This window comes from Triticum dicoccoides, chromosome 3A, assembly GCF_002162155.2.
Source record: "Triticum dicoccoides isolate Atlit2015 ecotype Zavitan chromosome 3A, WEW_v2.0, whole genome shotgun sequence".
Lineage (NCBI taxonomy): Eukaryota > Viridiplantae > Streptophyta > Magnoliopsida > Poales > Poaceae > Triticum > Triticum dicoccoides.
Genome location: NC_041384.1, coordinates 55,519,916 through 55,531,240, shown reverse-complemented (window position 1 = coordinate 55,531,240; position 11,325 = coordinate 55,519,916).

Genomic DNA, 11,325 nt, shown 5'->3' with positions numbered 1-11,325 from the left:
ACATTGTCTCTCGGCCTAGTTGTTCGGGCCAAGGAACCTCGTGTTTAGTGGGCCACAACAGACGGCCCATGGCGTATCAATGGAAAGCTCCCAAAGGCTTGTTGTATTAGAAGTAGATTCGCCGGAGACTAGGATACTTGAACCCTAGAACTCCTCCTTTATATCTATATAAACTGAGGGGAAGGGCTCGTAGAAGCACAATAACAATTTCGGGATAGATCATCTATACTTTGTACTCCAACCCAAAGCAAAACACACAAGTAGGACATATGGTATTATCTCCTTGGAGATCCAAACCTGAGTAAAACCTCACGTTCTTGCTACCATCACATCTAGATGCTTAGTTCGGGATCCCCTACCCAACATCTGCCAGATTTAGCTTTGTCACACGACCCCTTAGAGCATCTCCAGCCGCGCCCCCAACAGGCCCCCAGGCGACTTTTTCCGTGCCGGTGCTGAAAAAATGCCCCAGTCGCGCCCCCAGGACGCCAAAATCCGCCGGCTCGGCCCGTTTTTGGGCCCGGCGATCGCAGGACAAACCGAGCGCACTGGGGGGCGCTCGGGGGCTCCGGCGCAAGGGAAAAGCACGTCTGACCCACACCCTTAGGCAAAAAGTCAATCCTATCGTCCAGATTCGCCTCCCACCCCCCGCGCGCTCGGCCGCCAACTGGCTGATCCCGGCGCCGCCCACCGCCCACCACCGCTAGATAGCCCATTCTGCGCCGGAAAAAGAGTAGACGTTTCGCCGAGGCAGCCTCTCCACCACCGGCTAGGCGATTTTTCCAGCGTTCCGGCCGCGGAGGGGCAATGTAGCGGCGGGTGCGCGCCCACCGCGTCCGCAAGGTGTTCGGCGATTTGCCTGCCTTGGCAGTGGACTCGGACGACGAGGAGGCGCTCGCCGCGTTGCTGGAGGAGGAAGCCGAGGCCGACGTCCAGGAAGTGAAACATCTCATGGTCCTCGCCGCCCTAGAGGCCTGCTGGCGAGCAATGAAAAGCCGCGGCGAGGTGGCTCGGCACCGGGGCGGATGTACGCAAAGAACCGGCATCGTCTCGAAGGCTACTGCATGCTCTACTCCGACTACTTCACCAACACTCCACTAAACGGCGACAAAGTATTTCAGCGCCGTTATCAGATGAGCCGAAAGCTTTTCCTCATGATTGTGAATTCCATCCGGGAGTTTGACAGCTACTTCAAGTGCAAGAAGGATTGCACCGGCAAACTTGGATTCACCTCAATCCAGAAGTGCACGATAGCAATGAGGATGCTTACATACGGAGCTCCCAGTGATTCATGATGTCTACTACACAACCTTCTTCTTGTAGACGTTGTTGGGCCTCCAAGTGCAGAGATTTGTAGGACAGTAGAAAATTTCCCTCAAGTGGATGACCTAAGGTTTATCAATCCGTAGGAGGCGTAGGATGAAGATGGTCACTCTCAACCAACCCTGCAACCAAATAACAAAGAGTCTCTTATGTCCCCAACACACCCAATACAATGATAAATTGTATAGGTGCACTAGTTCGTCGAAGAGATGGTGATACAAGTGCAATATGGATAGTAGATATAGGTTTTTGTAATCTGAAAATATAAAAACAGCAAGGTAACTAATGATAAAAGTGGGCACAAATGGTATTACAATGCGTTGAAACAAGGCCTAGGGTTCATACTTTCACTAGTGCAAGTCCTCTCAACAATAATAACATAATTGGATCATATAACTACCCCTCAACATGCAACAAAGAGTCACTCCAAAGTCACTAATAGCGGAGAATGAACGAAGAGATTATGGTAGGGTACGAAACCACCTCAAAGTTATTCTTTCCAATCAATCCGTTGGGCTATTCCTATAAGTGTAACAAACAACCCTAGAGTTCGTACTAGAATAACACCTTAAGACACAAATCAACCAAAACCCTAATGTCACCTAGATACTCCAATGTCACCTCAAGTATCCGTGCGTATGATTATACGATATGCATCACACAATCTCAGATTCATCTATTCAACCAACACATAGGACCTTAAAGAGTGCCCCAAAGTTTCTACCGGAGAGTCAAGACGAAAATGTGTGCCAACCCCTATGCATAGGTTCATGGGCGGAACCCGCAAGTTGATCACCAAAACATACATCAAGTGGATCAATAGAATACCCCATTGTCACCACGGGTATCCCACGCAAGACATACATCAAGTGTTCTCAAATCCTTAAAGACTCAATTCGATAAGATAACTTCAAAGGGAAAACTCAATTCATCACAAGGAGATAGAGGGGGAGAAACATCATAACATCCAACTATAATAGCAAAGCTCGCGATACATCAAGATCGTACCACCTCAAGAACAAGAGAGAGAGAGAGAGAAAGATTGAGAGAGAGATCAAACACATAGCTATTGGTACATACCCTCAGCCCCGAGGGAGAACTACTCCCTCCTCGTCATGAAGAGCGCCGGGATGATGAAGATGGCCACTGGAGAGGGATTTCCCCCTCCGGCAGGGTGCCAGAACGGGTCTAGATTGGTTTTCGGTGGCTATGGAGGCTTCTGGCGGCGGAACTCCCGATCTATTGTGCTCCCCAAAGTTTTTAGGGTATATGGGTATATATGGGAGGAAGAAGTACGTTGGTGGATCTCCGGTCTATCCACGAGGCAGGGGGTGCGCCCAGGGGGGGGTGGGCGCGCCCCCCACCCTCATGGGCAGCCCGGGACTCTCCTGGTCCATGTCCGATACTCCGTGGGCTTCTTCTGGTCCAAAAATAAGTTCCGTGAAGTTTCAGGTCAATTGGACTCCGTTTGATTTTCCTTTTCTGTGATACTCTAAACAAGGAAAAAACAGAAACTGGCACTGGGCTCTGGGTTAATAGGTTAGTCCCAAAAATAATATAAAAGTGTATAATAAAGCCCATAAACATCCAAAACAGATAATATAATGGCATGGAACAAGCAAAAATTATAGATACGTTGGAGACGTATCAGCATCCCCAAGCTTAATTCCTGCTCGTCCTCGAGTAGGTAAATGATAAAAACAGAATTTTTGATGTGGAATGCTACCTAACATATTTATCCATGTAGTTCTCTTTATTGTGGCAAGAATATTCAGATCCATAAGATTCAAGACAAAAGTTTAATATTGACATAAAAATAATAATACTTCAAGCATACTAACTAAGCAATCATGTCTTCTCAAAATAACATGGCCAAAGAAAGTTCATCCCTACAAAATCATATAGTTTGGTCATGTTCCATTTTCATCACACAAGAATGCTCTCATCATGCACAAGCCCGATGACAAGCCAAGCAGTTGTTTCACACTTTAGTAATCTCAAACTTTTTTCAACTTTCACGCAATACATGAGCGTGAGCCATGGATATAGCACTATGGGTGGAATAGAATATAATGAGGGGGTTATGTGGAGAAGACAAAAAGGACAAAGTCTCACATCGACATGGCTAATCAATGGGCTAGGGAGATGCCCATCAATTGATGTCAATGCAAGTAGTAGGGATTGCCATGCAACGGATGCACTAGAGCTATAAATGTATGAAAGCTCAACAAAAGAAACTAAGTGGGTGTGCATCCAACTTGCTTGCTCACGAAGACCTAGGGCACTTGAGGAGGCCCATTGTTGGAATATACAAGCCAAGTTCTATAATGAAAAGTTCCCACTAGTATATGAAAGTGACAAAACAAAAGACTCTCTATCACGAAGATTATGGTGCTGTCGGGGGACTCATCCACGAACACCTATGGGACCGGCGGGCCGAGTCCCTTTCGGTTCGGCGGGGGCGGAGGTCGCACGAAGAGCGGATCGAGGCGAACACACGAGCAATTTACCCAGGTTCGGGCCGCACGGATGCGTAAAACCCTACTCCTGCTTAGTGGTTTGTATTGAGTTCTTGCTCGGGAGCGTGGAGTGCTACAGTACACACCAGCAGCTAGCGAGACCGAGCGTGAGTGTTCTGTTTTCCCCGAACCCCCCCAAAAAAACCCCTCTACGTTGCGCATGGGCCTCCTTTTATATGCTCAAGGGGTCACCGATAGGTGGCAACGAAGACAAAGGGTAAAAATGGAAAGGTGCTGCGGTAGGGACAACTACCTGCTACAGTGTATCATACCTAACCCTGATGGCAGGGGACAAGGGCATTAAATGCCCGTCTGTGTCGCCTAAACAGTGCAAAAGGGACCGTCAGGGACGCCACCGCTCACCACGATGGCAATCTTGTCAGCGCCGCTTGCCACCGCGCGCCGCTTGCTGCACAGCCTCCCGCCACGTACGCCTGGAAGGGTCCCAGGGCGACACGTTGGTGGATGCGCTGGAGCGCGGGCACAGAGTGGTGGCTTGCCGCGGCAAGCGCCTTGCCGCGGTCGTTGTCTTGTCGCGCCCGGGAGCTTGTCGCTCACCGGGCCTTGCCGGGACGCGTGGCGCGTCGCGGCAAGTTCCTTGAGATGCCTTGGTTGGCCTTCCCGGCAAGCTCCTCTCGCCGGGGTCTTGAGATGCCTTGGTCGGCCTTCCCGGCAAGCTCCTCTTGCCGGGGTCTTGTCTCCTTGGTATGTATACTTTGTTCTTGAATGGCTCCAAAGGAACCACGGAGGACCTTGGCGGTCACCCGGCAAGCCTTGCTGCGAGATGCTGCGACTGCCCGTGCACAAGTTCAGGATACTAGGGTACCCCTACTCTAGTACACCGACAGGAGCCCCCGGGCCTGGGCCATACACGGTGTCGAGCGCTGTTGGGCCAGGCCCAAAACAGGGCACGGGCACGCGCGGCCTAGGTTACGCCGTATCTCTCTCCGTATCCACCGCGCCCTCCCCGAACGGCACGCGTTGAATGCGGCATCGTGGGAGAGATCGTGGGTGGTTTCTTTATTCGGAAATGCGGAACGTCCGCCCCTCCCTCTTTATAAGCAGGGGAAGCAGGGGTAGTTCGCCCATTCGCCAGTTGCTGCTTCAATCTGGAAATCTCCGCCGCTCCCTTGTCTTCCCAAAGTCGAAAGAGAGCAGCACTCCGCCCCCCATTGCCACCAGCACCACCAACGCCGTCGACCTCCTCCACCACTTCCGCCATGGCTCCAAAAGCCGACAAGGGGAAGGTTGTGAAGTCGACCGAGGCGCAGCGGCTTGCGGCGCTGCGAAAGGAGCGGGCGGTCTCCCCCCCCCCCCAAGCTCGCCGTGAGGGAGCTGAGGGAGAACTACTACCTCTTCTGGTCGACGGAGACGCGAGCGCATCCGCGCACGAAGGTACTCCCCGCCGCCGCTTGGAAGACGGCTCCAAACGGATACCCTTTCTTTGCCTTGTTCTTCTACTGCGGGCTCTGCCCGCCCTTCTCTGAGTTCTTCTGCGATAATGAACACCTACGGGTTCCACCTCCTCGACTTCAACCCCAATGCCGTTCTGACCATGGCAGTTTTCGCACATCTCTGCGAAAACTTTGTCGGAGTCCATCCCAATGTAGCCCTCTTTCGCCATTTCTTTATACCCCGAGTAGAGAGAGGAGAGCCTTTATCCAGCGGAATCGCCTGGATCTCAAGGGCCGGCAAGAAGGAAACTTATCTAGAGGGAGAGTTCCGTGGCAAGTAGGAGGAATGGAGAGCAGACTAGTGCTGGATTGACGAGGAGAACCCGCAGCTGTTTACCACCCGGCGCCAAACCCCAGTAGCACGCGGCAGCGATTGGAGTGACGTGGCCCCGGAAGACGACAGGCTGAAGATTGCTGTCACCCGGATCCTACGCCTCAGGCTTGCCGGGCTCACTGTAGGCGCTGTTGGCGTAGATTTTCTTCGCCGCCGCATCGCCCCCTGCGGGAACGAGGGAGACCCGCCTGGGAGTTCAAGAATGCGGCGGATATCATGAGGCTGCGGCCGGGCCTCAACTTCAACTTCACTGTTCTGGAGCTCAACGCGATGCTCCAGGAGCTGTTCAAGTATGACCCCCAACATCCCGAAGTGTTCAGGTTGCCGGGGGGCGTCGTTCCACTATGCAACAACTCCGCGCTCGACCGCATCCGTGCAATGATGCCGTTGTGCGACTCGCATGGAATTGTCCCAACTTGGCAAGAGCCTGCGGACGACGTCGTGCAGCAATTCTTCGATGGCTTGGTAGAAGTGGCGATCCACCCCGACGAGAAGGACAGCCTCACCCGCGACACCATCGATGAGGAGATGACACGCATCGCCACCAGGCTGGAAGAGGCGGCGGCAGCCGCAGCCGCGGGCGAATTTGGATTCACCGTGGAGGAGGCAGATGCAGCAGAGGTGGGAAGCCGTGCCGAGCGAGAGGAGCGCGCCTGCGAGAAAGAACTTGCCGGGCATGGCGCCGGGTCGAGCGAGCCCGCCAAGGATACGAGCGGCTCGCTGGAGATCAACTCGTCTTCCACCTCATCTTCAGACAGCTCGCCGCAAGCAGAGCCTCCATCTCCACCAAGAAGGCGTCTCCGCAAGGCTGGGGACGTAGCGGAGCGGCAAGCGAGTCAACAGCCGCCGCGCCGCGCGACACGCTCCACCGCGGCAAGCAATGTTGCCGCAGGAGCACCTCACGCTGCGACGGCAACTGGAGCGGGGCCCTCCCGGACCACCGCTTCTGCTCCTGCCGCTTCTCACGCCGCGGCGGCAGCCGGAGCGGGGTCGTCTCAAACCACCGCCACTGTTCCCGCCAAGCGGCCAAGGGAAACCTCTCCTCCGCCTCCTCGCGCCGGACGTGAGCCGGACTTCGACTTCTCCGTGTTTAGCTCCGATGAGGAAGAAGAAGAAGAGTAAGATTCTCTTGTTGTACTTGCAGTTCTTCAATCCTTGCTGTTTTGTCTTGTATCTCATTTGCTTTACTCTAGACTTGTTCTTTTTTAGGACTCTGGCCCAGAGAGTAGCGAAGAGAGCCAAGGTCCCGGTGATCGTCATCGAGGAAGAACCCACTGCGACAGCAGCTGGAGGCCGATCTCGCCGAGAAGGGCAAAGAGCTCAGTGCCGCCAAGGACTCCAACACGGATCTTGAGTTGAAGCTGACCACTTTGACCAAGACGCTGGACGGCGCCAAGGAGCAGGAGGTGGCCTTGAAGGAAGAGATCAAGGCCGACAAGGTGCTGCTGGAAAGTGCTGTCGCCGCCCAAAACGCTTTTAAGGAGACCGTGGAGCACTGGACGGAGAGTCTTGTGAATGTCGCCGCAGACATTGACAGGGAGCTGGCGCAGCTGGGGATGGAGGATCTCGGGTATCCCTCCGACGAGAACCTCCAACCCAGCGCCAAGCTCGTCTTATTCTTCAAAGGCGTGGCGACGGCCCTCCAGCGACTCCGGGAGAGGATCCCAAAGCAGCTGGCCGACGAGTCGCGCAGGATCTGCGCGGGAGCTCTTCAAAAGGTGTTGGTGAATGTGGCCTTCCGCAATCCGGGCCTCAACCTCACCAACGTCCTCAAGACCCTGCCGCCGGATGCTGATCTGGAGGCGCTCAAGACCCTTGTCGCACCCATTGTGGACAAGGTGAGCGGGATCAAGAGGATCGAAGGCGATCGCGTAGACTAAGCCGCCCGTTTCTTCTTTTCTTGTCGCTGTTTGTCATGTTATGAAAACAATCTGTTAGAGCCGCGACAAGCTATCTTTGTAATATAACTCTATTCTGGGTAATGATTGCAATGTTATTCCCTTTACTTGATTCCTCCCTTTGTATGTCTTTTTACCCTACGCTTTTAGGGAACTTGCCGGTGCAGGCACCTGAGCCGCGAGCGCTGAGTGCGGGACGTCAGTAGCCTGCTGGCGGTGCCGCTACCGACAAGAAACCTTGTCGCAACTAGTTGCAGCTCACTTAAGTTATTGAGCGGACTCGAAACAAAGTAAGGGTGCAACTAGCTACGAGTTGGTTCCTCCGCGCACAGGTTTTCCATACAAAGTGCGGTCGTTCAAGGGAGATAACTTAAAAATTTTAAAAATCCGATTGCTCAAACTTTGGCAACTTAGCTTTTCTGTTGTCTGCTTCCCGGTAAGGTGAAACTTTCTTGAACGACGCCTGGTCCATACCATTATCTTCTCCTTTCCCCCCCGGCAAACTTGTGGGCGAGGGAACCTTCCTTTCCTTGAGAAAAAAAAAGAGAAAATAAAGATATGGAGCCTTACGGCTCGTTATTGCTTACCGGGGAGTAAGTGCTGCACAAAGTGTCAGATAACACATGCAAAAAATAGAAAGCATGAAATTGACAAGATGTGCGGAGCACATGAGTTTTACTTATGCACGGGGTCTGCGCCCGGCTTTGTACAAAGGATTACATGCAACAGCGGCAAGACTTGTACAAAGGGTGGTTGCCGGAACAGGTTCCGGCAACCGCGCCTTACGGGTAAAACTTACGAAGATGCTCAATGTTCCAGGAGTTGCTCACCGGAATGGCATCTTCGGTCTCAAGGCGGACAACGCCAGGCCTAGTGACTCGTTTCACTCGGTAAGGGCCTTCCCACTTCGGCGTCAACTTGTTGGAATTCTTGGCGGACTGAACACGCCGAAGAACAAGGTCGCCTTCCTCGAAACTTCTGGCATTAACTTTGCGGCTATGGTAGCGGCGCAAAGCTTGCTGGTAGCGAGCAGCTCGTACAACAGCCTGAAGACGGTCTTCCTCAAGGAGCAGCGCGTCATCTTGTCGCAGCTGCTCTTGCTCAAGCTCGTCATAAGCAAGTACTCGAGGTGACCTGTATACGAGTTTCGTGGGGAGAACTACCTCTGCTCCGTAGACTAGAGCGAAAGGTGTCTGGCCAGTGGCTCGATTTGGCGTTGTCCTGATCGACCAAAGAACCACCGGCAGCTCCTCGATCCAGTTTCTTCCGCACTTGTGCAGCCTGTCTAAAGTTCTGGTCTTGAGCCCACGCAGCACTTCAGCATTTGCCCTCTTCGCTTGACCGTTGCTTCTCGGGTGAGCAACAGAAGCGAAGCAGACCTTGGCGCCAAGATCTTGGACGTACTGCATGAAGGTGCGGCTCGTGAATTGCGTACCGTTGTCGGTGATTATCCTGTTAGGGATCCCGAAGCGGCAAACAATCGACCTGAAGAACTTGACTGCTGACTGTGCTGTCACCTTCCTCACTGGTTCCACTTCCGGCCACTTTGTGAACTTGTCAATTGCTATGTACAAGTACTCAAAGCCCCCGATTGCTCGGGGAAAGGGGCCGAGGATGTCGAGCCCCCAGACCGAAAATGGCCAGGATAAAGGGATCGTCTGGAGAGCTTGAGCTGGTTGGTGTATCTGCTTGGAATGGAACTGGCACGCTTCACACTTGGTTACTTGTGCAGTTGTATCCTGGAGGGCTGTCGGCCAAAAGAAACCTTGCCGGAATGCTTTGCCGATAAGTGCTCTTGCGCCAATGTGGTGTCCACATATGCCTCCATGTATCTCTGCCAACAGCTTTTGTCCATCTTCCCGGTGAATACACTTCAATTTCACACCGTTGAGTCTTCTTCTGTACAGTGTCTTGTCGACAAACTGGTACATACTTGATTGTCGGGCTACTCTTTCCGCTTCTTCTTGCTCTTCGGGAAGTTCTCCTGTCTGAAGGAAACGGACAATCTGCTGCGCCCATGCTGGAGCTTGTGGCTCGACAACAAGGACTAAAGGCAAATCTGCTGCTGCGGGAACATCCGTTTCTACGGCGAGAGCCTGCGGCTCTGCCGGAGCTTGACGTTCCCCGGCAAGCTTGCCGGAGCAAAACTTGTCGGGAGCTTCTGCTTCAACGGAACAAACCCTAGGGCTTGCCGGAGCAGACTGCTACTCAGCGCCTTTGGCGTTGATCTTGGGGACCTTCTTGGCGGCGGCTTTGGGAAGCTCTGCCGGAAAATAGTCACCAGAAATGAACTTCCTCTTCTTGCTGTGTCCAGTTGATGGCTTTACGAATGGTTGAGTCAGCTTGAGCACAAAGATCCCTGGTTCCACAGGTAACTTTAGTGCGGCGCACTTTGACAGGCCATCGGCAACGGCGTTCTGAGCTCTTGGAACATGCTCCATCTGTAGGCCGTCAAAGTACTCTTCTAGCTTTCTCACTTCGTCGACGTAGGCTTCCATCAACGGACTCTGATAGCTCTTGTTCACTTGGCGGACGACAAGCTGCGAGTCACCCCTGACAATGAGCTTCTTGATCCCAAGGTCTGCCGCGATCCTTAGACCGGCAAGCAAGCCTTCATACTCTGCAGTATTGTTTGTTGCTTGCTCCTTGGGAAAGTGCATCTGGACCATGTACTTGAGGTGCTCTCCGGTGGGTGCGACAAGCAGCACACCAGCGCCAGCGCCTTGCAGCGAGAAGGCACCATCAAAGTACATCAGCCACTCTTTGCTTGCTTCGTCGACGGGGATGCTCATTTCTGGAATTTGTTCATCTGGTGTTGGTGTCCATTCTGCTATGAATTCTGCCAATGCTCTGCTTTGGATAATTGAAGTACTCTCAAACTTGAGGCCAAAGCTTGACAGTTCCAGTGCCCACTCAACAATCCTGCTTGTCGCTTCTGGATTTTGTAGTATCCTCTTCAGCGGAAAGCGAGTGACAATTGTGATCTCGTGTGCTTGGAAGTAATGGCGCAGCTTTCTCGAGGCCATGAGAAGGCCGAAAAGCAATTTCTGCACGCCAGAGTACCTTGACCTAGCCCCCTGCAGAAGGGAACTGACAAAGTAAACTGGGCGCTGCACCATTTTCTTCTGTATCTCCTCGCGCATCTGCGCAGATCCATCTTTGTCGGGACCAGAGCTTGCCGGGGAAGCCCCCTGCTTGTCGCTGGATGCGCCTGCCGTGGTTGCTGGCTCGTCATCTGCCTCTCTCTCTGCCACTAACGCAGCACTAACCACTTGATTGGTTGCCGCTATATACAGCAGCAACTTCTCTTGTGGCTTAGGTGCGACAAGTGTTGGAGTGGAGGACAGGTATCTCTTCAGGTCTTGCAGCGCAGCCTCCGCTTCCGGAGTCCATTTCATTGGACCTGCCTTTTTCAATAATTTGAAAAATGGCAGGGCGCGCTCAGCAGACCTAGAGATAAACCTGCTGAGAGCAGCCACGTAACCGGCAAGTCTTTGTACATCCTTGACGCGCTTTGGTGCTTCAATCTGCTCAATGGCCTTGATCTTGTCGGGATTGGCTTCGATTCCCCGCTGAGACACGAAGAACCCGAGAAGCTTGCCGGAGGGGACTCCAAACACACACTTCTCGGGGTTGAGCTTGAGGCTGATTTTGCGCAGGTTTGCAAAGGTCTCGTCTAAATCTTGAATCAGAGTTGCCTTGTCCTTGCTCTTGACCACTATGTCATCCATGTAGGCTTCCAAATTCCTGTGTATTTGTGGCTCAAGAGCGACATGGACTACTCTTGCAAACGTTGA